Raw genomic sequence first — 26,663 nt, 5'->3', positions numbered from 1 at the left:
GGAGTCACTGCTGGTTCTCTCACCTCCGCTCCAGTGACTGGCTTGCTGCTTCTGTAGGGTGTTTCTGTTCCCACAGCTGCAAAGCATCTCTCCCTTCCTCCTCCCTCCTGCCCACCTCACACTAACACATGGACTGAAGTCCCCCCCCCTTCTCCTTGGCTCGGATGTCAGGAGGAAAGGAGGGGGAGGAGAATAGACACTGCACTCAACAGGAGGACGGGACATGCTGATCTGAGGTTAGTACACAATCTTAATGCTTGGCACTTGCAGAAGGAGAATGAGACACAGAGACAGGGGGCAAGTTGTCAAAAAAGAATACTTGCAGTGAATTTGGGGGATAAGAGCATGTTGTATGTGCTAGGGGGCACTTTAGGAGGGGAGAGAAATTGTTTTTTTATTCAACCCCCCCTTCCAGCACAATTTCTCTCCCCTCCCAAAATCACTGCAAGTATTCTTATTAGACAACTTGCCCCCCTCCCCATCTTCAAAGACAAACTGGCTGCTATTGAGGGGACAATTGTACCATCTGGAAACTTTTCTAGAGAGTCAGGGCAATTGCTCCAGGTGCCAGTGCCCCCCCCCCCCTGTCAGGCAAGTTAGTGAAGCCAAGTGCCTGACCTTTTTTCAGCAATGGGCTCCAAGACTCAGGACTGATTCACAGCACAAATCACATAGGAACATGCTCTGCGTTCCTTTGCGATTCATATGCCTTCCAGGTTCTGTACGATTTCAGCCCTTTCATTTGAATGGGCTGAAACCATGTCGGTCTGCACCAAGAGCTGTGCATGCGCTACTTTACAAAACACACAGCAACTGTTTCGCATGGTACTGCTGATCATACATTCTGGTGCAGACAAACACTGCATTTGCTACCTGCATTAGGGTAGTCATTAACCCCTTGGCACCGGCCACACACAAATATGCGGCTTCTCTGTGCCTGGGCCTTGGCAAAGAGAGGTCACATATTTGAATGAATTGCGATCAGTAGCGCTGTGCCGAGAGCACACGCCCTGAGCACCCCCTTCACAGTTACCGGCATCTAAGCAAAAGCTTGCGATCGCTGCAAGCGATCAGGAGTTTTTGGATTGTTTGTGCCAGGAGGCAAAGTGTAAAGAGGTTAAGTTGACACCCACTACAGATCGCTATGGTAGTGCATTTTGAAATGCACACAAAACGCAGGATTCCCTCACAGCATTCTGGTATAAACAGACCCTTAGTCCAGATACACAGGATTTCATTTGTATCTCAGAAAGGTCCCACCAAAATATGGCACACGGGCCCGCTGATTTCATACGCCCCTGCCCCAAAAATCAGCAAAAAATATGTCAAAAATCATCTTTTTGTGGGGGGGGGGGGGTCCCTGAATGGCAGTTTGGAAATGTGGTCACCCTAGTCCCAGCACACTGCTCTGGTCAGCGACATCTCTCCTTGAGTTATCTCCAGATATCGCGGGCTCCGGAGCTGTGATACAGTGGATATCTCCTAAACTGTGCAGAGAAGCTGCAGGTAAGCCTTATTATAGACTTACCTGTAGTAAACTGTGGTCTGTAAAGGTTTGCAACCACTTTAAGTTCATGTGTGTAAAATGGAGTAATAATATAAACTGCAACCATATACAATATACACCAAAAGCCGAATTTCTTGTCAAGTGCAACATTTTGGGATAGTATAGAATAACTGGGCACATTTATATAATGCAGCATTCTGGAGGAGATATGTTTTATAAAACTGTACTACCATTTCTTACAAATATATTACTATTTTAGCATTTTAAAGTTCATTATGAAACATTCATCATACATTTTTCATTTTGAATAAAAATAAAAGGAATGGATTCTCTCAATTAAACCTCTATACGGATATCCATAGAGACTACAAGCAGCTGATCAAACAGATAAAGCCAAAAGGGACCAGGTAGTACCACATCTAATTTAATGGCATCAGTGTGTATATATGGCAATCCTGTATAGAATGAGATTCTAATTATCTTTTTTTCTTATTTTCAAATGGAGTAGTCATTAGACTAATGATGAAATTGTATTAAAAAGACATTTCAATTATTTATGTGCCTTCCTTCTTGCTTTATAGGTACGTATAAGGGTTGGTAATGTAGAAAAAAAGCCCCCAGCAGTATTGAAGCAGTGACGTGCTATGTAGATGACTATTATGATAAACAGTAAGTAAGACATTGTACAATGAACCTAACTCTACTGTATTTTAAAAAGCAGGCTAAAAATGCTGAAAAAACCCAAACTGGTTGATATTTATTTTTCTACAGCACTTTATATCATAAACAATTACCACTTTTTTATGAGAAAATACTCCCCATTCACTCATGAGCTTTATTTGTTCTGGTCAATGTGATTGGATGGGAGGCAGGAGTGTGTTTAAACATTCTGTTTAAAGGTGTTCTTTACTGCCTCAGAAGGTTGGGGAACATACCTGCACAATGAGTGTTAGTCTGGCTGCTTATAATTTTCTCTGGAAGCACAGGGTGACAATGCAGGAGAGTAATTGGGAGACCGGGACAGAGTGTGGTCACCCTATAACAGGAAGTGCCTGAACATAGAACCTCATAGCAGGATCATCAAGTAATATTTAAAACAATTATAAGTTGGCTTGTGACATTACATTAACCTGTAAATGATTATAGGATATTTTAGTGACTCATTACACTTATACTGTAAGTGCAAGGTGGAAAAACTGCCTGCATTGCCTTATCCAGAGCTTTATATGTATGCCCACAAGCCCCACAGGCAAAGCTATGCTAGTCCATAATGCAAGCACACTATAGCAATTCGTCCTTGCTCGTTTTATTTTCCTTTAGTAAATCGGCCTCAGTGCTTGGATACAAAATACAAATTTTGAGAATCAGTACATTTTAACCTCTTCAGGTCCATCCTATAGCAGTTTTACTGCTACAGGGCGGCACCAGATCATGTATAAACTGTATACGTGATCTGACACTTCCGGTTGGGGGATGCACATGCCCACCACTACCGGCTCGGTCCCGCTGTGATTACAGCACCCACTGATCGTAAGGCAGAGAGGCAAAATGGGGATCTGCCTATGTAAACAAGGCAGATTGAAGTTTTGACAGGATGGAAGGGATGGAATTTGTGTGCCTGAAAAGCAGGGAATAAATTCTGTCTCTTCCCCTAGTAAAAGCACCTCCCACAGTATAGTAAAACTTTTAGATCACCCCGAATGTTAACCCCTTCCCAGTCAGTGTGTAATGTACAGCCAGTACAGTGACAATGAGAGAAGTGGGCATTTAATTACGGTAAGTGCCCACAGCATGAGATTGTGGAAGTCAAAATAAAAAAAATTTAACTTTATTACTGTCTCTTCGAGAACAGAGATGTCAGGCATGTGGATCCCAGGCAAGAAAAACGTGATTCCAGGCGGGAAGAACATGTGTATTCTGGAACATTACACGTGTCTGGGGGACTATATGAGACCCCCACATCTCAGCTCCTGTCACAGTTGAAAGTTTTTTAAGTTCTTTATTTATTGATGAATTAAAGATTAAAGAATTGTATGTTTATATATACCAATAAAGGTGCCGCGGCCATTTTATTGCCATTAATAAAATAAAATAAAAAATTAAAAAGGTGTATGTTTGATTTATTTTTTATAGTTTAGGTTGTTAAATATTTATTTTGTACAGCCTACATTCCCATGCATATTTTTAGCTCTAATCAATGTATAAGTGTCACCAAAAAGTGTCAAAAGTTTCAGTTAGTGTCAGAATGTCCCTTGCAATATCACAGTCCCGTTATAAGTTGCTGATCGCCGCCATTGCTAGTAAAAAAAAAAAAAATGCCATAGTTTGTAGACGCTACAACTTTTGTGCAAATCAATAAATATACGCTTATTGGGATTTCTTTTACTAAAAATATGTAGCAGAATACATATTGGCCTACATTTATGAAAATATTAGATTTGAAAAAAATAATTTAATTGAATAGGTTTTATAGCAGAAAGTAAATAATATTTTTTTTTTTTTTCAAAATTGTCAGTATTTTTTTGTTTTCAGTGCAAAAAATAAATTAGTGGTAATCAAATACCACCAAAACAAAGCTCTATTTGTGGGGAAAAAAGGACACACAATGTTATTTAGGTACAGCATTGCATGACTGCTCAGTTGTTAGTTAAAGTAACGCAGTGCCGTATCTCATAAAATGGCTTGGTCATGAAGGGGGGTAAATCTTCCAGAGGTCAAGTGGTTAAAACAGTTTAACTGAACAAAGCCTAACTGAACAAGCTAATGTTAGATGTTGATTGGCTACAATGCACGGCTGCATCAGATTTAGTAAACCAACCCCACAGGGTTACTTTTTAAGCTCTGAGCAAGAATCTTGGTCAGGAAAAAGATGCTGATACTGGATGATGTCTGTAAAAAGATGGCACCATGGCATTTTCATATTAGTACCGTCATGAGTAGAAGAGGTAATCAGTGGTGGCCCATCCATTAGGGGTGCAGGGGTTCTGCCCCACAATAAATAAGCCCAGTCCCTAATCTACATTCAGGACGCCGACGCATTAATTCCAATGTTTTTTTTTTTTTAGAAGCATGTGATTAGAGCGGGAGTCCCGATTGGCCATGAGTCCTAAGACCCGATTGACCGCAAGTCCTAACACCTGATTGGCCAGGAGGAGAAGCAACCGCCGGGACTCAGGAGGAGACGCAGGGGGGAAGCCATCACCTGGAAGCAGGACGACGATCGATCGAACAACAGGGGGATTGGCGATCAAGCGAGTGCCGGGGGGTGGAGACTTTTTGTGGGTGGGTTATGTGGTTGGCTGGCTGAGGGGGGTGGCGTAGCCCCCCCAAGAAAATTAAGCACCAGCTGCCATTGGAGGTAATAAATACCTGTAAGGCCCCATACTCACGACCAAACATGTCTGCTGAAACTGGTCCGCGGGCCAGTTTCAGCAGACATGTTCGGTCGTGTGTGGGCGCGAGCGGGCCGAATTCCAGCAAACATTTGCCCGCCGGGCCTTTTCCCAGCAGACAAATATTCCTGGACTTGTTTTAAAACAGTCCGCTGGAATCCTGCCCGCTCGGACATGTACGGTCGTCAGTACAGACCTACCGTACATGTCCAGGCGCCCGCCGTCCCTCGCATGCGTCGAATGACTTCGACGCATGCGTGGAAGCATTTTAAAGGCGGGCCGCCCACGTCGCTGCGTCATTGTCGCGGCGACACCGCGTCATCGACGCGGCGACACCGCGGACACGCCCCGCGTATTGTTTACGCGCGGACTTCTGTACGATGGTGTGTACAACCATCGTACAGAAGCCCTCTGGCAGACATGTATGGTGAAAACGGTCCGACGGACCGCTTTCACCATACATGTTTGTTCGTGTGTACCCGGCCTCTGGCCCCATACTCACGACCAAACATGTCTGCTGAAACTGGTCCGCGGACCAGTTTCAGCGGACATGTTCGATCGTGTGTAGGCAGTAACGGACAGGATTCCAGCAAACATTCGTCGGCCAGACCGTTTTCCAACGAACAACTGTTTCCTGGTCTTGCTTTAAAACAGTCTGCTGGAATCGTGTCCGTCAGACATGTTCGGTCGTCTGTACACAAAAGCAGCGTTCAAAAACCCTGCGCATGCTCAGTCCAAATGAGGAGACGGGAGCGCTCGTTCAGGTAAAACTCGCGTTTGTTTGGGATATGGCACATTCGTCATTAGAAACCTTTTATTCTAGCAAGAGAACAATGTCTTAAAAAGGCGCACTAAACCACATTTTCTTGCCTCGTTTTATTAATTCTTCTCTTGCTAGAATAACCCCGTTCTCTTGCTGATGCAATTTCAATAGAGTTGTCCCATACTGAAATGTCACATTTCTTGCTTGTGATGTAATCCTTTAATAATGTTTTCTATGCCAGACGTGTGTTTTGGTTGGTGGTCCTCCATAATTTATAGTAGTCATTTTTGTAAAGGAATGTGCATCTTTTTTTGTTTTTTGTTGTTTCTAGTTATGTCACCATTTAGTTTAATTTTTTTTAACATGTTTTTTTCTTTTTAATTTTTTTTTTTTTTTTTTTGGTGTTTCATTTGAGAATATTAAACCATGTTGGCACACCAAATGTCCCCCCCCCCCCCCCCAAGGAGTGTGTCCTTTGTAAATGACCCATTGTATATTTATTAAAGGTTTGCTGCCTAATAATCCCCACAGTATAACAAACAATAGACATGTTTTCAAATGAAAGCAAAAAGCCTTTTATTTAGGCAAATGTCATCACAAAAAATAAACAGAACGGCAGCACTAGAATAGATAGCAAACTATATGCAAACTTGCATTTCCAACATGGTGAAGGATAAACTTCCAAGCCTCAGGAGCCAAACCCAAAAATATGAAGCAGCAGCACAGAAACAAAGGAACCCAAACTGTGGTAGTCCAAACAATATGTCCTTTATGTGGAAGGAAATGGAAGGCAGAGAATCAACGTTTCCTCCTCTTTCCAGCCTTCCCTCCAGGCAGCCTTCCAGCGGATCTAACACGGGGTCTTGCAGGTGGGGTCGATGTGGCAGCAGGAGGATGGTGTTCCGCAAGCCGGGCCGGGTCACATAGCCCAGTGTCTGGGGTCAGCAGGCCCTTCTGCATCCACCAAAGGACCTGGTTCATCAGGGCCTTTGCCAGTCTTCTCTGGTCCTCCTCCCCTTCATTCAAATCGTGGGCCAATGAGGCACTGAAGGCCTCTGTGGGGTTGAGGGGGGCCCTCATGATGGCGCTTGCCTCCTGTATCATGCGGAGGCTTGCCTCCTCCACAGGCCTCAACTGCCTCCTTCGGCCTGATGGCCTCACCTGGGGGGGAGAAGACTGGCTGGTGGTGGTTCTCCTGGCCGGGGGGACCTGCTGCAGGCCACTGGGCCCAGCCTCCTCCTGGCTGCCACTGACCCCGGCCTCCTCCTGGCTGCCACTGACCCCGGCCTCCTCCTGGCTGACAGACACCTGAGGATCTGCCACCTCCTGGCTGATCTCTTCTTCCTGTGTGGAAAAAAAAGGACATTTTTTACAATTTCGCTAAATAAAACCACACTCATTTTCATGTTTTTCGTTTAGTATTTTCTGTTCATTATTACTTGAATACACTCTACTTCTGACCCCTGCAGTTGTCATCCCTGACACCTATTTGTCTGTACACCTTTTTTTTGTGCTTTTTCCCAGCTTGGCTTTTCTTTTACAATATCAAATCATTAATCCACCAAGAATTATTTACGCCAGAAATATAGAGGAAACTACTATACCTCCTCATCGAAGGGTGGCAGATCTGCATCTCTGTCAGCCAGGCCCTCTTCCTCCGACTCTGCAGGGCTGTGGTCATCTGGGGAATGTCCGCTGGAAGGTAGCATGGAGGAAAGGTTGGAAGAAAGACTCGACATCGTTTTCCTGCCTTCCATTTCGTCCCGCAAAAAAGCCATCTGTTTATAATACCACAGTTTGGGTTCCTTTGCTTGTGTTGCTGCTGCTCCCGATTTTTTGCTTTTATTAGCTTTGTATGCTCTCCTGTATGTGCTTCTGAGGTTGGCAAGTTTATCCTTCACCATGTTGGCAGTGCATCCTGGCACCCATGTTTGCATATAGTTTGCTAGCTCTTCTAGTGCTGCCGCTCGTACATCTTTATTACAATATAAAGAGTGCTTGGAATTCCACAGGATGGGCGTGTCCTGATATTTTTGAAGTAAGGCCTCTATAGCTTCCTTTGTTTGTAGGAGGTCCATTTCACTTTTTGAAAAATGATATTTCTTTTTGAGTCTAGATTCGCAAAACATAAACCAAAGAAAAATAAATATTCAAAAGGATCAGCGTTGACCTTGATATAATATGTGTCTTCAAATGTATTACCTATATCTAATTACAAACACAGTCTCTCTTGTTTAAACAATGATTGGCAGCTCGGCCGCATTGGTTGTACCAAACATTGATTTGCTAGATGCAGAGCCATTGTTAACATTGCAGTAAATATTTTTAATATAGAAAAATAAACAATGCTTACAAATGACAGTATTCATCTAGGCACTCTTTCATGTGTAAATCTCATGCCCCTGACAATGGATGACATAAAAGACACTTCCTAATGACCTCTGTACAACCAACACTTGAACAATACTTTGCCTGATCTGAATACACCATTCAAAAACTTGTCAATGTGGTACAGCATTGTTCACATCTCTATTTTGTGAGTTGTCCAAAAGCATTTGGATACCAAAATAACATTGTGGTACCCCATAGACAGAATAGCTTAAAAAGGGTGCAACCAACAGCCCAAACCCCCATCCCATGTGTCTACATTTTCCAGGCCTCTGCTGATCCCATTTTTAATTTCCTTACCTTCCTGTCTCTCGCTCCTCGTTTCTCACGCTCTCCTAATTACCGCGTAAGATGCGTAATCACGGCGTGCACCTTTTAAACACTCCGCGTATTTATTAAACCCCGCCCTCGTCACCTTTGCTAGGCCCCTAATCAATGAGTTTAGGAAATATGGCGTTAACTGTGTATGTTCAGGATGCGATCGAAGATTCTCCGCGTAACCTACGTAAACACGTTGTTTGCATTCTCTACACTCCGCGTATGTATTAAACGCCGCCCTCTTCTCCGCCCATGGCGTAAGAATTCATCTTTTCCACGCCCATAATCTCTGTGGGAAAGGAAAGATGGCGATGTCACACGAGCGGGCACGATGCTCTCATGCCACAAGTGAAGGGACAGAGGCAGGGACGTCCCGATCAAGGCCAAGAAGATACAAAGCCACTAATATGCGGTTCCAGGAAATGGTGGAGTTAGTTTACATCATGCGAAAGAAGGACTATGATGGTGAATTAGGGCCATACAAGACCCCTAACCGCCGAAAGGCACATATTATGGACAAGGTGGCGAGGAGAATGCAGAGGATGTTTGGGATCACCAGGTCCAAGGAACAGCTGAGGAAACGCTGGTCAGACTTAAAATTGAGGGAGCCACATCAGATGAAGAAAATACTTAAAATTCTGCGTAAAAGTAAGTAAATATATATTGGGGTTGGGGGGGGGGGGTGGGTGATTGTCTGCAATAATGTGTTGCCATGTATATTTCACCATCTGCCTCCTTGGCCTGCTTGTAATTTTAAAGACATGTTGTCATTTATTTTTTATGACATAAATACCTACATATTTACAAATAGTGTTCTTAGTAAACCACGTAACATCACATAGTTTCTCAGAAAGGCTCGGTTATTCCAGGAACAACACACCTGGACATGGCTCACTGGCCAAAAACTTTGTTTGTAAACATTGTGTAAAAGCTAGTTCTAAAAAATAAAATTAGGAGAATGGGAAAGGCAAACAGGATTCATTCTAAAAACAGTGGTAATAAAGCAGATGTTTTCACATCTGCAATGCAGAGCACCTGTGTCTCCCCAAATCAAAAATGGGTTTTGGTAGGGTCTCCCAGAAATACTGTTTAGGGGGGACATCCATGTGTGTCACTTTGCTAAAAAGGGGCAGGATCAGAGCTTGCCATAGAAGTAATTCCAAAATGTAGGTTTGGTGAAAGATAAAAGTAACTAAATGAAAGCATCTTCTAAGCAATGTATGCGATTTATGCTCTCCAATATCTGTGTGCTGATGAGTCTACATTTTTTTTTTTATTTCAGGGGAAAGAAGTCGCCAGCATTTGGAGGAGGCAGAGAGGGCCAGACAAGGCCAAAATCTTCCATCTCAACATGTGGAGGAGGAGGAGGATGTGGAAGGAGAAGAGGATGTGGAAGGAGAAGAGGATGTGGAAGGAGAAGAGGATGTGGAAGGAGAGGAGGAAGGAAGAAAGGAGGAAGGAAGAGAGGAGGAAGAAGTAATTTTGGACTTAGAATTTATAGCAGATGAAGGGCAAGTGGCGGAAGAACAATTTGGCGAATTGAAAGAAGGTGGATTGATGGATGAAGGAGGAGTCCAAGATGATGGGGAAGTGGTGGAAGAAGGAGGAGTGATAGAAGATGATGGGGAGGTGGTGGAAGAAGGAGGAGTGATAGAAGATGTCGAAGAGGTGGAAAGGAGGTCAGTGTCACCCTAGCTTGATTAAAAAAAACATATGTAGATAGGCCTCATCGAAAACTAATTTTGGAAATGACCATTTTTTTTTTTTTTTAGGGGAGGAGGATGGTGTGTCAATATTTTCACGTGCAAGTGCTGCTATAATTATTCAGCAGGTAATGGAGTGCAGCACTGAAATGCACAATATGCGTGAAAGGATGGTTGTCATGGAACAGAATGTAACAAATGTCCTTTTGGAATGCAGCACGGAAATGGACAATATGCGGCAAAGAATGATGGTCATTGTAACGGACACATGCATGCTGCCGAGACAGTTATAATCTTCGTGCAGGGGGACTACAAGGAACTGCATGGCTTGTCACCATTGGATGTACCACATTGTATTCTGAGCTCAAAGGGTTAATTGGACAAGTTTCTTTTCATTGTTGAATGCTAATGTACTCTTCGCATAGATAATGAACTCTTCTTTTGTGTGCAGGTAAACAGCCCCCCTGTGAGGTGTATGCTGATGGGGATTATGTGTGAGTGATAATTGTTTTAAAGGTTAATTGAATTCTATGTGCCTGGCCAGGAAATGTTAAGTGGGGTGAGGTGCCGAAGAGTCTAGAAACTGGCCAAGTGATTAATTCAAGGAGATGTCATTGTTTCAGGGGGTCTGTGTTGAAGCCCCCTACTGGGAAAAGGGGAGGGCGGAAACTGTCCTTGTTCTTGCAACAGTTGTAACCAGATATAAGCAGGTGAAATATGCCAAATAAAGTCAGTCTACTTGACCCTTCAAACGTAGCACGTCTCGTTTCTTGGAAGGGCGTTCGATGGGATATACCGGCGGTACCTGCATATCGCAGCTTGCCAGGGAAAAGGACGTCTCCAACGGCCGATACCCCTCACTACCAGTGGGTAGCCGTTACATTGGTTGGTAGCAGTGGGATGGTCCTTTTATCCAAAGAGCAAGTGCTGAATGGAGTCGCAGTACGCCAGGCTGAAAAGATCCACACTGAAAGATCTATTGGAGATTCGTGGTAGGAGCGCCAGCAACAGACCACGGAGGGAGCTGATAGCTGACCTGCTGGAGCTGGACGAAATGGATGGATCCATGGAAGGAACGGAGCCCCTTGCACCGGTCAGCGAGGAAGATGTAATTACTGGGATTGTACAGCGGAGATTATCCTTGTATCCAGAAACGTCCGTGGAACTTATCAACCAGCTGTTCCGGGAGGCAAGGGAAGAAATACAAACGAAGAGGGGACAAGAACTGGAACTGGTAAGAGCGAGACAGCCCATTACACCTGCAGTTCCTACTCCCCCACCTGCTGCTACAGGAAAGAAAATACCGTTCACTGCATTTAAAGCTTTTGTAGAAAGTGAGGAGGAAATCGATGGATATTTGGCGGACTTTGAGAGGCAGTGCTCACTACACCAGGTACCACCAGACCAATGGGTCACTATTTTGTCGGGGAAATTGTCGGGCAAAGCCAATGAAGCCTTTCGGGCTCTCGCCCCAGAGGATATTTTACAATACCAGCAAGTTAAAAAGGCGCTGCTAACCCGATACGCCGTAACTCCAGAAGCCTACCGCCGTCGCTTCCGGGAGTCCAAGAAGAAGGCTGTGGACTCCCACATGGAATGGGCCAACCAGTTACAAAGGGTGGCATCCCATTGGGTCCAAGGGTGCAAGGCCAACACCGGGGAGGAAGTATTACAGCTGTTCCTAATGGAACATTTCTTCCAAGACCTGGCCGCAGACATACAAGACTGGGTACGAGATCGCCGTCCCGCTAACTTAAACGAGGCGGCTCGGCTAGCAGATGAGTACGCGGAAACAAGGAAAGTAAGCCAGGGTACTATGCGGCTGGCTCAGAAGGTGGTACCGCGTACTCCAACCGTCACCCCACGCCCAGAGTTTCGGGCTCCAGTCCCACCAGGACCACCACGTCCTCAGGGGCCTAACAACTACCCCCGGGCTTCGTCTAGGGTGACGTGCCATCACTGCAGCAACACGGGACATATTGCTCGTTATTGCCCTCTAAGAGCTACAAATAACAATTGGAGATGTACAACACCCAACACAGAAGTCACTCCATCACGTCCCTCTGCGGCCCACTGCCTGGAGACCGAGGGGGGCCCTGAGGAATGTCTGGGGATTTTGTATGAGGCAGACCCAATACAAGCGGCCTCTCCGGATAACCGTCAGCATCACCGTCAGGAGGTACGGGTGAATGGACAAGTAGCACAAGGCTTAAGAGATACCGGGGCCACTATCACTCTGGTTCAAAAACATCTGGTAAAGCCAGAGAACGTCTCCACTCGTACAATTGCCGTCCGGGTCGCAGGGGGCGCTGTATTCCGCTTACCCACCGCCCGGGTGCACTTAGACTGGGGAGCCGGGTCAGGAAAGACCACCGTTGGTATCATGGACAACCTACCGGCCGAGGTTGTGCTGGGCAACGACATTGGCCCTCTGACTTCGGCGTATCTACCTACACCTGATGCAGCTTGCCCCGTGACCACCCGCTCACAGACCCGTATCACAGATGATCCTACAACAGGCCAGGAGACCCAGGTAAGCCAAGAACCGACATGTAACCCCACTACGGTAGAGAGACCGATAGCTTGGGACACCCCAGAGGAATTTGGGAGGGAAACTAGTGAGGACTCCACCCTTCAAAAGTATCGAGAATTAGCAGACAGTAGAGGGGATGAGCGGGAACGTTTTATATGGGAGGGTGACAGGTTATACAGATTGACTGAAGGCAGAAAGAGAGGCGGTGTCCCTTCGCAAAAGCGCCAACTAGTGGTACCCAGAAAGTACCGGTTGGAACTTCTCCGAATCGGCCACGACATTCCGTTGGCAGGGCACCTAGGGGGTAACCGCACCACCTACAGGATCACCCAGACTTTCTTTTGGCCAGGGATCTCGAAGGATGTGCGACGTTACTGCAGCACCTGTGACGTATGCCAACGGGTAGGAAAAAGAGGGGACCACCCTAAGGCTCGACTGTCACCTATGCCCGTGATCGAGGAACCGTTTAGCAGGGTAGCAGTCGACCTAGTGGGACCTCTACCTAACCCCAGTCCCTCAGGTAAGAAATACATTCTTACTGTAGTAGACTATGCTACCCGCTACCCGGAGGCCATCGCTCTGACGAATATTCAGGCGGACACTGTTGCCAGTGCGCTCGTCGGGATATTCACCCGAGTGGGGTTCCCTCAGGAAATCCTGTCCGACCGAGGGACCCAGTTTACTGCAGATCTAACCCAACAGTTATGGAAGGTCTGCGGTATTAAGACCCTGCTTAGTTCACCGTACCACCCTCAGACCAACGGTCTCTGTGAACGCTTTAATGGTACCCTCAAGCAATTGCTGCGGACCTTTACGGCGGAATACAGAGACTGGGAGCGATTTTTGCCGCACCTCTTGTTTGCCTATCGAGAGGTACCACAGGAATCCACAGGGTTCTCTCCCTTCGAGCTGCTCTATGGACGGAGAGTGCGAGGCCCCCTCGACCTCATCCGGGAGCACTGGGAGGGCGAGACAGAACATGAAGGTGTCCCCATTGTGCCATATGTGCTGGAAATGCGGGACCGCATGGAACATTTAGCTCGGATGGCACGGGACCATCTCCAAACGGCCCAGGGACGACAGAAACACTGGTACGACCGGGGCGCCCGTCAGAGAACGTTTCAAGTGGGCCAGAAGGTGCTGGTGCTTAGGCCTGTCAAAGGGAATAAGCTCCAGACCTCATGGCAGGGCCCTTACAAAGTGGTAGCGCAAGTCTGCGATACTACATATGTAATCGCCAGCAGCCAAGATGAAAGGGTCCAGAAATCCTTTCATGTAAACTTATTAAAAGAGTATCAGGAAAGACCAGAGGATGTAGCAGCCATATGTATTCCAGCCACTGAAGACCCCGACAGCTTACCCATCCCAGATCTATTAGCAGATTCGGAACCTAAGACTCTGCTCAATACGATACAGCTAGGGGAGCGGTTACCTCCCGCAGAAAAGGGACAGATGCGACAATTGATAACTGAGAAAGGACTGACATTTTCCCAGGAGCCCGGGTACACTCTCTTAGCGACTCACTACGTAGAGACCCCAGGACAAAACCCTCTCAGACAGACTCCCTACAGAATCCCTGAGGCAGTAAAAGAGGAGATGAGGAAGGAAATACAAGAAATGTTAAGACTGGGGATCATAGAACCATCTGACAGCCCCTGGGCCTCGCCCGTTGTCCTAGTACCCAAAAAGGACGGAACAACCCGATTCTGTGTCGATTACCGACGCCTCAATGACAAAACCGTGACAGATGCCTACCCCATGCCCCGAGTAGACAAGCTATTAGATCGTATTGCCAGGGGACGTTATCTGACCACAATCGATCTGTGCAAAGGGTATTGGCAGATTCCCCTGTCCAAAGAGGCTATCCCTAAGTCGGCATTTGTCACCCCATTTGGCTTATTCCAGTTCAAGGTCATGCCATTTGGGATGAAGAACGCCCCAGCCACATTTCAGCGCTTAGTGGACCGCCTCCTTGATGGCTTCCAGGATTTTGCTTGCGCGTACCTGGATGACATTGCGATCTATAGTGAGACTTGGGGGGAACACTTGAGGCATGTTGAGGCTGTACTGGATCAGATTAGGGCCGCGGGCCTAACCCTGAAACCAGAAAAATGTAATTTCGGGATGGCAGAAGTCCAGTACTTGGGACACAGTGTGGGGTGTGGGAAACAACGACCAGAACCCGCTAAGGTTGAGGCTGTAGCCAATTGGCCAACTCCCCACACTAAGACCCAGGTACTGGCATTTCTAGGGACAGCGGGGTATTACAGAAAATTTGTCCCTGACTATAGTACCATTGCCAAACCCCTGACGGATTTGACCAAAAAGAATTTGCCTAGAGTAGTCCTGTGGTCTCCCGCCTGTGAAACAGCATTCCAAACCTTGAAACAAGCATTGATCAACGCACCTGTCCTATCTGCCCCCGTCCCTAACAAAAGATTTGTCGTTCATACCGATGCGTCCATGTATGGACTGGGGGCAGTTCTAAGCCAGATCGGGGAGGATGGAGGAGAACACCCTGTCGCGTACCTGAGTAGAAAACTATTACCCAGGGAAGTGAGCTACGCGGCCGTGGAAAAGGAATGTTTAGCCCTGGTTTGGGCCTTAAAGAAGCTCACACCCTACCTGTATGGTCAGGAATTCACCCTGATCACGGACCATAACCCACTAGTATGGCTGAACCGAGTAGCCGGAGATAATGGGCGCTTGCTAAGATGGAGCTTGGCCCTACAACCCTACAATTTTTCTATCCAATACCGCCCTGGCAGATTCAATGGGAATGCCGACGGACTGTCCAGGCAAACTGAACTTTTACCCTAACAGCAGACCGGACATCCCCAAGTTGATCCGAAAAGGATCAATCCGGGTCTGCCGGAGTGTTCCACAAAGGGGGAGTAGTGTAACGGACACATGCATGCTGCCGAGACAGTTATAATCTTCGTGCAGGGGGACTACAAGGAACTGCATGGCTTGTCACCATTGGATGTACCACATTGTATTCTGAGCTCAAAGGGTTAATTGGACAAGTTTCTTTTCATTGTTGAATGCTAATGTACTCTTCGCATAGATAATGAACTCTTCTTTTGTGTGCAGGTAAACAGCCCCCCTGTGAGGTGTATGCTGATGGGGATTATGTGTGAGTGATAATTGTTTTAAAGGTTAATTGAATTCTATGTGCCTGGCCAGGAAATGTTAAGTGGGGTGAGGTGCCGAAGAGTCTAGAAACTGGCCAAGTGATTAATTCAAGGAGATGTCATTGTTTCAGGGGGTCTGTGTTGAAGCCCCCTACTGGGAAAAGGGGAGGGCGGAAACTGTCCTTGTTCTTGCAACAGTTGTAACCAGATATAAGCAGGTGAAATATGCCAAATAAAGTCAGTCTACTTGACCCTTCAAACGTAGCACGTCTCGTTTCTTGGAAGGGCGTTCGATGGGATATACCGGCGGTACCTGCATATCGCAGCTTGCCAGGGAAAAGGACGTCTCCAACGGCCGATACCCCTCACTACCAGTGGGTAGCCGTTACAGTCATCGAATCTAATTTTAAAAATATTATTGACATGATGGGCCGTGTCAAAGACTGAAACACCCCCCGCCCATCCCCCGCCCCCACAAACATTTTTACTGTTTTAATAATGAATACGCCAAAATTTGAAGATACACACACAGTGTGCCAACATGTGCTATCTGCCATCACAGAATATCTAGTGTCTGTGCTTTGTGGGTCCAACCCCCTCCTCCATCCTCAAGTAGTTGAGAGGAAGGGTTTGCTCCCACAAAACACAGACATTGATCACCCATGATGTCAGATAGCACATGTGGCCATTTGTCTGTTGAACCAATGACATTTGGCGAATTTGCACTGAATGTGTGTATGTTCAAATTTTGGCGTGTTCCAGTGTGAAAGCACACCATGACTGACTGCTGTTGTGAGTTTTTATATTTTTATAATTTTATTTTTTTACTTTTTGACCATGTTGTACATTTTTGGATACTATAAAGTTTAGACCATAAAGAATAAACACCGAAAAAAAATTATAAAGATATATATATAGAATTATAAATCTCTCTAATCACTGAATTTAGTGAAGTCGAGATTTGACTCCTAAATCTCCACAACAAATATTCGTATTTAAAAACACACCAAAAAAAAATAAAAAAAATATAAAAAAAAATGTAATAAATATTGGTTTTGGTGCATAAAAAATATGCCGAGAATAAAAAATACTAAGGCGGTAAACACCCCACCAAAAATATTCTATATATATATATATATATATGTAAACAATAAATCTAACTATATTTGATAAACAAAACTGTGAACTTGTTAAAAAATGTATAATCTTCATAATATTTTTTGTTGAATTACCTGAAAAAAAAAAAAAAAAAAAAAATTTTTGTAGACTCCTAAGTACAAAAGCAGGGAGTAATGAAAAAAATATAAAATAATTTTTGGGGTCATAACAAACAAAAATTAAAAAACTTGACCTCAAAATTTACAAATGGAGTTGCTTCTTATTTCTAGACTCAATACCCTGTTTGTAGATGAGTGAATACTGTGCAAAATGTGGTTATTTACTAAAAGTGGAGAAATCAATTATGCAGTAAAATTGAAGAAGTTAGTTAGAGAACCAGGAAGACAGATAAAAAGAGAAAAAGCATTAATGACAAACAACTGTATAAAGTCCAATGGTCTAATTATTTATTATTTGTGAGAATATTCCTTTCTTTGGGGGCCGAATTAGAAAGAAATATGATCTGGCATAGCAATGGCCCCCCGACCCATGAAGTACTCAACATATTTGTCGCGTACCTCACGAGCTGATTGGGGGGCCAAGCCAGCGCGACCAGTGTCCAGCCCGGGAAGGGGATCTGAGGGTAGTCTTGCCTCAGAACCGATGTCGGGTAGGTACATCTGGGAGTGCCTGCGTAAAAAGTTGTGCAAAATGCAGCAGGCAAATACAACGGTGTCCAATTTATATTCCGCCAGATGTATCGATGTCCTGAACAGGCGGAACCGGTTGGTGAGTATCCCAAAGGCATTCTCGACTACCCTCCGAGCCCTGGCCAACCGAAAATTAAACACACTCCTCTCTGAGGTGAGGGTCCTCTGGGGAAAAGGCCGCATGAGGTGAGGACCAAGCCCGAAAGCCTCGTCCGCTAGGAACACAAACGGAAGTCCTTCCACATTCTCTTCATCTGGTGGCAATGCCAGACCACCAGCTTGGAGACGATCATAGAAATCAGTCCGTGCGAACACTCCCCCATCAGACATCCGGCCATTCTTCCCCACGTCCACATATAGAAACTCATACTGTGCCGACACCACCGCCATCAACACAATACTATGATAACCCTTGTAATTATAATAGTAGGACCCCGAGTGGGGTGGGGGCACAATGCGGACGTGTTTCCCATCTATTGCTCCACCGCAGTTTGGAAAATCCCACCGCTGGGCAAATTGGGAAGCCACAGACTGCCATTCCTGTGGTGTGGAGGGTAGCTGTGGGGACAAACAAAAAAAGAGATTTAGTACTTTGGAACAAAAACATCCTACAAGCATCCTTGTGACACTTCAAAGTATTAAAATTGCATTAGAAAAATGTGCATGGAGAATTTGGGAAATGAAATATATAGGGCCACTTCATTAAGAGACTCCACAGCCCTCTGATGGGGACAATAAAAGTTTGAAGGGGGGGGGGACACAAAAACCAAAAAGTCCTGTTTTAAAAAATGGCAAGGTGGGTTTGTCCCTAGGATAGCATGCTGGACAGGTTAATATTGGGTAAGGGACAAATATGCAGGTAGGTCAAGAATAAAACATGTAAAGCTTATATCAACATGCATAGGGAGAAAAGGGAACGTTAGTTAAACACACAGCATATCTGGGAAATTAAAAATAAAGTTAGTTGGCAACATTATTACAGCCAGGAAACTTACCTTAATATACTCCTCATGCAGAACTTTGATGATGGCAGCACACGTGTCCGGTATGATGACCCCAAGCGCCTGCGGAGAGATGCCTGTCGAGAACTTGAGGTCCTGCAGGCTCCTCCCAGTCGCCAGGTACCGCAACGTGGCAATAAGCCTCTGCTCGGCCGTGATGGCTTGGCGCATCACAGTGTCCTGCCTCGTGATATAGGGGGACAGAAGTTCCAGCAGACTGTTGAATACGGGGTCCGTCATGCGGAGAAAATTCCTAAAGTCATTAGGATTATTCTCCTGGAGTTCCCTAAGCAGAGGCATATGTGAGAACTGGTCACGCTGGCGCAACCAATTCTTGGTCCAGAAACGCCTCCGCCCCCTGTTTCTGGCCAAAGTACTGGAAAAATGAACATATCCAGCAGCCATCCCATAAACAGCACCAACTCGCGAAAATTGACGCTGCTGATCCATCATGGCTTCAAACCGGCCGGCTGGTCAGTCAAGAACACACTCAAACAGAAAGCACTTGCAAATCCAGCACTACCTGCGACAAACGCGTGACAAACAGATACGAGCGCACAGGATGCAACTGCTAAAGCAGAAACAACCTGCTAGCCTATAGCCGAATGACAACTACGTTACCGCAAGCACACGCACTGAACCCGTGAATACACGCTGTCAAAGCCTGGAGACCGAGAAGCGCGAATCAGCTCTAACCAAACCTTCACTAACACGAGCAAACCCGTAACTAGCAAAAGAGGAACAGAGGGCGGCGCCATTAAGTTTGGTCTTCCCCTTTATAGTGACGTCGTACGTAGTTTACGTGCACGCGTTCCGGTACGACGGTAATTTGGTCCGCTGGTGTGTACAAGCCAGCGGAACCAAACAAAAATCAGCCTTGTACGCCGGAAACTGTCCGGCAGACAGTTTCCAGCGCACAGATCCGGTCGTGAGTACAAGGCCTTAGTGTTACATATTGCTGGCACTGCATGAATGCAATTTGCATGAGAGAATGAATGTGATGCTAGGTCTACTTTAATGGACCTGATTTGTGTAAAGTAAAAATAAAATGCATTATAGCCATGTTTGATCAATTATGTCACCCATCATCCCCATCCTGTTTATTTACATATAGCATCAGGCCAGCATCTGTCAGTTGCGACAGGGGTAATGGCAGGTGAACAATATCAGGTGGTGGGTCCTTGTGTAGGCAGGTCAACATCATCAAATAGCCAGTCATAGTGATTGAGGTGGATCTACATCACTGCAATGCTGTGTTATACACCAAGAGACATTGTTTTTATTTATTTTTTTATTTGGAAAGTTGCTGAACTGATCTTTCTGAACCACCAAACACCAATGGCTGTGAATAGAGCTGGACGTTGTGCTGCTGGTGTTGTCAACCAGGAAAGCCTGACCGGTCGTCACTTCATGGACTACATCCCACCAACCGAGAAAAAGTCAGCACCCACAAAATTGTGCATGGTTTGTTGCTCGAAGCAAGATGACAGTGGATAGAAAACCAGGTTCCATTGTCCTAATTGTGACGTCGGACTTTGTGCAGTCCCATGTTTCAAAATGTATCATATCTGGGATGTTTACTGAACCAATACGACTAGTAATATTGCACCCTTGTTTGGACAAATTTCAGTGTTTTTGATTTGATTATATTATTGACTAAAATGTATTGAATAACATTTATTATTATTAAGGAAAAGAGAAGCTGCGCTAAAAAGTCCCAATCGATGCAGAGAAAACCTGCTTACTGGATGGCAAGCAACAAAGGCATGTGGCTATAGCCAATGCCAAAGAACAACGTCACGTATGAGGTTCCTCATTGACAATGTCACGTATGACGAAACGCATCTGGCGGGGGATACATGCTGACATCACCACGCTGTGTACTAGGAGGACAGGCTTCTGATTGTTTGTTGGCCGGCTTTTGATTTTAAACATGAAAACCTTTAACATACCTATGTAAGTGCAATACTTCTTTATATATTAAATTGGTTAGATTGTATTACGCTATGGTCAGTCTTTTTTTCTGGGTCAATTGCTGGGCTCACGGCCACGGACTTTATGGATGGTGACAGGGGGAGATCTGCAGCCATCCATCCTGTGCTACTGGGCTATTCGATCATCTTTGCAAGCTAAAGGCCTTGGCTGGGCTATAGCCACATGCCTTTGTTGCTAGCCAATCCGGTAAGCAGGTTTTCCTTAAGGCGGCGGGGCACTTAAGTTTATTTTATTAATAATTTTCTTGATGGACCCCTAGCACGGTTTCTTTGCCTAGTATAATTTACTATTCTTATATTATTATTATAATTTATGATTTTGTGTTTCAAACATTATCATACCCAGGCTGTCTACAAGACTCTTGTTTGGACAGATTTAGGTTATTCCTAGGAACTGCAGGCCTACAATATAAAATGCCAAATTTCCATGCAAAACAATTGTATCACTTTCAGCATCAAAAATCAGACATAATCATACCGTCAGGGAGGTTAAACACAGATTTCCTTTGCTTCACAGAGTTTTATTGCATTTGACATCACTTTTACATCACTTTTACATGTTAGTTGGACCTGTAATAAGTATGCCGTTCAGAGTTTCTGACTTCACTAGCTATATACTTGTTCTGGGTGAGTAACTCACTAAGGAGTAAAGTAAGATTGAGCCTGATAGCCCCTGTTTGCAACTTTAAAAATTTGCTAGTAATGGTAATTTTGACACATAATTTTACCTTTCCAAACCAAGTAAGTTTTCCTTTCTTTTCTTCCTTTTTTCTTTGGCTGTATTTTGAGAGTGTTACACATCTACCCTTCGACATAGGCATTAATGACAAAGAATTGTTTTGCTTTTGCCCTGCTTCTGCAATCTAAGCTTAACTTACAGTCTCAGTAGCTTGGCAGACAGTGACTCGATCCAAATCACATATTGCAGATTGTATAAAGCTTTAATCAAAAAAATTGGCAGATTATAATAGATAAACATCAGATTGGTCAAAAAAATCATAGTGTGTCTAGCTCCAGCAGAATACAGTACACTTGGGGAATAGAGGCTTAAGCATGAAGAAGAAGGGTGGCCCCGTACACACGACCAGTTTCCTCGGCAGAATTCAGCTTCCGACCGAGTTTCTGGCTGAATTCTGCCGAGAAACCCGGCCGTGTGTACACTTTCGGCCGAGGAAGCCGACGAGGAGCTCGGCGAGGAAATAGAGAACATGTTCTCTATTTCCTCGTTGTTCTATGGGAGCTCTCGCCCCGCCGAGCTCCTCGGCGGCTCCAGGACTGAACTGGCCGAGGAACTCGATGTGTTTGGCACGTCGAGTTCCTCGGCCGTGTGTACGGGGCCTGGGACTAACTACACAGAGCATCCCCTAGCTATGATGTGAGAAAGTTACAAAATTATAAAAAGCAAACAGACAATGCATTTCTAACATCATACTCTCCATCAAAATCTAGGATTTAAAATAGTAAACAATTAAGAGCACCCTGCCCTGAGCCCACCCAGTTGTGTGACAATAGCGAATTAATATTCGCTATTGTCTTCCTGATTCTCCTCCTGGCCAATCAGGAGACAGCTGCTGAGACCCGGGGCAGATCACTGTATTAGTGTCACTGGTCCCCAAAAAAGTGTCAAAAGTGTCAGTTAGGTGTCAGATCTGTCCGGTGCAAAGTTGCAATCCCGCTAAAAATCGCTGATCGCCGCAATTACTAGAATTTTTTTTTAAATACAAATGTCATAAATCTCTCCCCTATTTTATAGACGCTATAACTTTTTTGCAAACCAATCAACATACACTTATTGGGGGGGGGGGGGGTTACCAAAAATATGTAGCAGAATACATACTGGCCTAAATTGATGAAGACATTTTTTTATAGCAAAAAGTAAAAAATATTGCCTTTTTTCTAAATTGTCTCTCTTTTTTTGTTTATATCACAAAAAATAAAAACAGCAGTGGTGATCAAAAGCCACCCAAAAAAAAGTCAAAGTAACGCAGCGCAGTATTGCAAAAAAATGGCCTGGTCATGAAGGGGGGGGGTAAAACTTTCCGGAGCTGAAGGGGTTAAGGTTGAACAAGACTGAAAGAGTTTTTTTTTCATATATATATTGGCACACATGTATTATGTGATTTTAAACATTCATTAATTCTTTTACTCACTTTTATAAAAATATGTTGGTACTCTGGTGGGGGGAGGGGCTTCCATGGAGGAAAAATGGAGACGCCGTTCTACAGTATGGAGAAGATGGAGGGAGGAGGTGGGTGGAGCCAACACTCTCACTCACAGGGGCAGAAAAGGAAGATGGCTGGGGCTCTCCTCCTCGTCAGCAGGAAACACTAGAGGCTGAGACAGTGACACCGCTCCATTCACCTCCTCCTGGTTCAGCGCTGCGTATTGAGAACACTGAGTCTCTCTCTCTGTGCTGCTCCACTCACTTCCCGCTCCTCCTGGTCAAGCGCAGCACATTAATAACAAGGAGTCTCTCTCTCTGCGCAGGTGATCGGCAGATGATACTGAGAGAGGGAGACTCAGGACTGCAGTCAGACAGGGATATTTTTGGCGGGGCAATTTCCCTATTGCCCCCCCCGATCTGCCCCTGGCTAAGACCAGATTGGCCAGGGAGTCTTAGGACCTGTTCCGCCCAGAGGAGAAGCTACATCTGTTCAGCTGGGAGATGCCCCCAGCTCATCTCTTAAGGTAAGCCCGCATTCCCCCCTGTCCATCACTAGTGTGGGGGAGTGGCAGAGGAGGGTGCCCACCCCGACACCCCTCCTCATATACCACCTACATACCGACTGGACACCACTCCTCATATATCATCTACATACCGCCTGGACAACGCTCTTCACACTGCACAAACCCCACTCACTGTTACCTTTACACCGCCTGGACACTGCTGCCTTTCCCATATATACTGCTTGGACACCTCTCCACATACTCCCCACATACCGCCCTTAATAACACCCAAACATCGCTCCTCACAATGTGCCCCGACCCCAGTCACTGCTTCCTCTGCAGCGTGTACACCGCCCAGACATTGTTCCCCTCCCCGTATATGCTGCCTGGGGGCCTCTCCTCACACCAAACACCAACTCAATGCAGCGCTCCGCACTTGTTACCACGAGTGAGGTGGGGGGAGCAGCAGTGCGAGTGGTGGTGGTAGTGAGGGGGAGGTTTGTTTCCCCCCCCCAAAAAAAATATTGAGCACCAGCTACCACTAATTATAGATGCTGGTTATAGCAGACAAAACTTCTCGTCCTCTGAAGGGCTTCATACTTGAGATGAGAACCTGTCTTGTTTGACCTCCCAAAACAATCCGAGGCTAAGAGGGAAGAACCATTTGTAGCTATAATCCTTTTACACTAACAGCATAGTTGTCAGAGGAAAGGGCCTTAATTACTTTGTCAGTGTAATGCTGCGTACACACGATTGGAAATTCCGACAACAAATGTGAGCTTTTTGTCAAAAATTCTGACCGTATGTAGGCTCCATCAGACATTTGCTGTTGGAATTTCCGACAAGAAAAATTTGAGAGCTGGTCATTCGGCGGGCTCCTCCCATGGAGGCGGATCGTGTCAGCGTTTTTTTTCTCTGTATCCTCTGCTCGAGAATGGATTACCTTGCTGGAATTTTTTTTCCTTTTTTTTTTTTTTTTTAATAAAGGACTTGTCCCAAGTTGTCTACTTTTTTGTGAAATTCATTTGGGGGGGGTTTAAGTGCCCAGTTAGCAAGTGGTTAATATCAAATGGTACCCGTCAGGGCTGCCCTCTTTTACCCTTGTTATTTGTCCTTTCGTTAGAGCCTTTTCTGAATAAAATTTGGTTGAACCCCGATATTTCGAGGTTGCAAATAGGAGATTTTAACTATAAAGTATCAGCTTATGCAGATGATTTGCACTTTTCAATGTCTAACCCACATGTTTCATTGCACAATCTCATGAAGGAAATAGATCGTTATGGAGCCTTATCAAATCTGATAAATAAATAAATTATATTATACGGTATGGAAGTTGCTCTACTTCCCCCTTTGCGTCATACTTCACAACCTAATTTTAACTTTAAATGGGCGTCTTCTGTGTTGAAGTATCTGGGTACATACATTCCCTCAAACTTAACCAACATCTTTGCTCTGAACTTTTAATCTTTGTTCAGTTCAGTTTGCTCCCTTTTAGATAACTGGCACCAAGGTCTGCATTCTTGGTTTGACCGATGTAACATTATCCAAATAAATATCTTACTGAAATTTTTAAATCTCTTTTAGACATTACCCATTTCCATTCCTGGAGTTTTTTTTTTTTGCCAAATCAGTGCCCTTTTTAATAAAATTATATGGTCTTATAAACAACCCAGGCTCTGCAGACGCCTTCTGATGCTGCCCAAATGTTATGAATGGAATGGCTGTTTTGTACGCATTTAAATACTATCAATCTGCCCATCTTGGCAGAATGATTGACTGGTGCAAAGATTGAGGTCTTAAACTTAGGACGGCCATTGAGCAACAGTTAAGCTCTGTTCCTCTGCATAGGGCGCCATGGTGTTATGCAGCCTTACCGGCTTCTCATAAGACACACCCCACTATAGGTCCTATACTTCGAGTAGGTTCTATGGCTTGTCGGACTCCTAAACTTTCTTCTATACAATATATATATATACACATATTATACATATATATATATATATATATATATATATATATATATATATATATATATATATATATAAAAATATATACGATAATTCCCTATATTCGGAAACCCTGGCTTTTCCCCAGTCATAGCGCCTGGCCTGTTTCGTAGTCTTTCAGAAAAGGGATGCTTTCAGGCCTCTCATTTTTTGATCTCTGATACCTGGCCCATGGTCTCTACATTGATGCAATTAGGGGGGTCGATACGGATAACATTTTTGGCAGGTTCTGCAATTATGCTATTATTTTCGATCACTAGGACCCTTGGTGCAGGTTTTTTCCAGAGGTACAGGGTACCTTATTTCATACCTTCTGGCTTTGCTCGAAGATCAAACAGTATTGGTCAGAGGTACAGAAGATCTCACAAAAATTTACAAATTTCTTAATACCAGAGGACTATGCCTTCTTCCTGCTCCACTCTTCACAAATGCCACTTCAGACATATAGGAAATCGGTGCTTTGCCACTTGGTTAATGCCACCAAAGCATGTATTACTAGAAGGACCCTAATCCTCCTTCCATTGCTATGTGGCTTAATAAGGTCAGGAGTATCAATGCAATGGAAGACCTAGTGCTTACCGCTCAAGACAGAAAGGAACAATACAGCAAAACATGGTCATATTGGGATAAGTTTGTATATTCAGAGGAGGGGAAGCTACTCCCGCAAACTTGTTCAATTAAGCTTTGGTAATAAAACCTGGAAGCTCATTGGTTTCTATGCAGAACTGAGCCTGATTTTGCACATTCCAGCTTTAGTAAATAAACCCCATTGTGTACTTAAAAGTGGGGTATGCCTGCATTACACCGCAGATGAACACCACAGCCTAAGTGTTTGTTCATATTAACTTTGCTCTCTGAAGAGCCATCCATGTTTGGATCACTATTCAGAGAGCATAAGATAAGCAGACGGGAGGCATTGTATCACCTCCTTACCACTTGCTTTAACCCCTTGAAACCTGCACTAGTGTACTGCAACCGTGTGCATTTTCACACGGTTGCGGGCCCATTTAGTTGAATGAGTCATAGAGAGCTGTAGCACCCATTGAAAGCAATGCAGGGGCATGCTGGGCCGACGTTGTCACAAGGGGCAGGGTCACCCGGTGATATAGTACAGATAGCTCCCACCTAAAGGTGAAGGTGGAGGAGAGAATTGTTTATTCACCCTTCTCTGCTTCATCTAGGCTCCTATGTTCCTACACAATCTTTTCACTTGCTATTTTTAGACAGTAAAGTGCAAAATAAATAAATATTCATAGTTTAGTAGCATGTAACAAAGTACTATATATTTCAAATGAGATTTATTTTGCAAAATATATTCCTTTTTATTAATTACTTCAAAGCTCTTAGTAAAAGATTTGCTGCTGTGCAGTCATTAAAGTCCTCAATCTGGAATTGTTAGTATAACATAGAATTTTCAATTCTAAAGATTCAATTTATCTCTGCATCTAC

This window comes from Rana temporaria, chromosome 1 (assembly GCF_905171775.1).
Source record: "Rana temporaria chromosome 1, aRanTem1.1, whole genome shotgun sequence".
NCBI classification, from domain to species: Eukaryota; Metazoa; Chordata; class Amphibia; order Anura; family Ranidae; genus Rana; species Rana temporaria.
The sequence above is the reverse complement of the archived record's forward strand: the minus strand, read 5'-3'. Positions refer to the sequence as shown.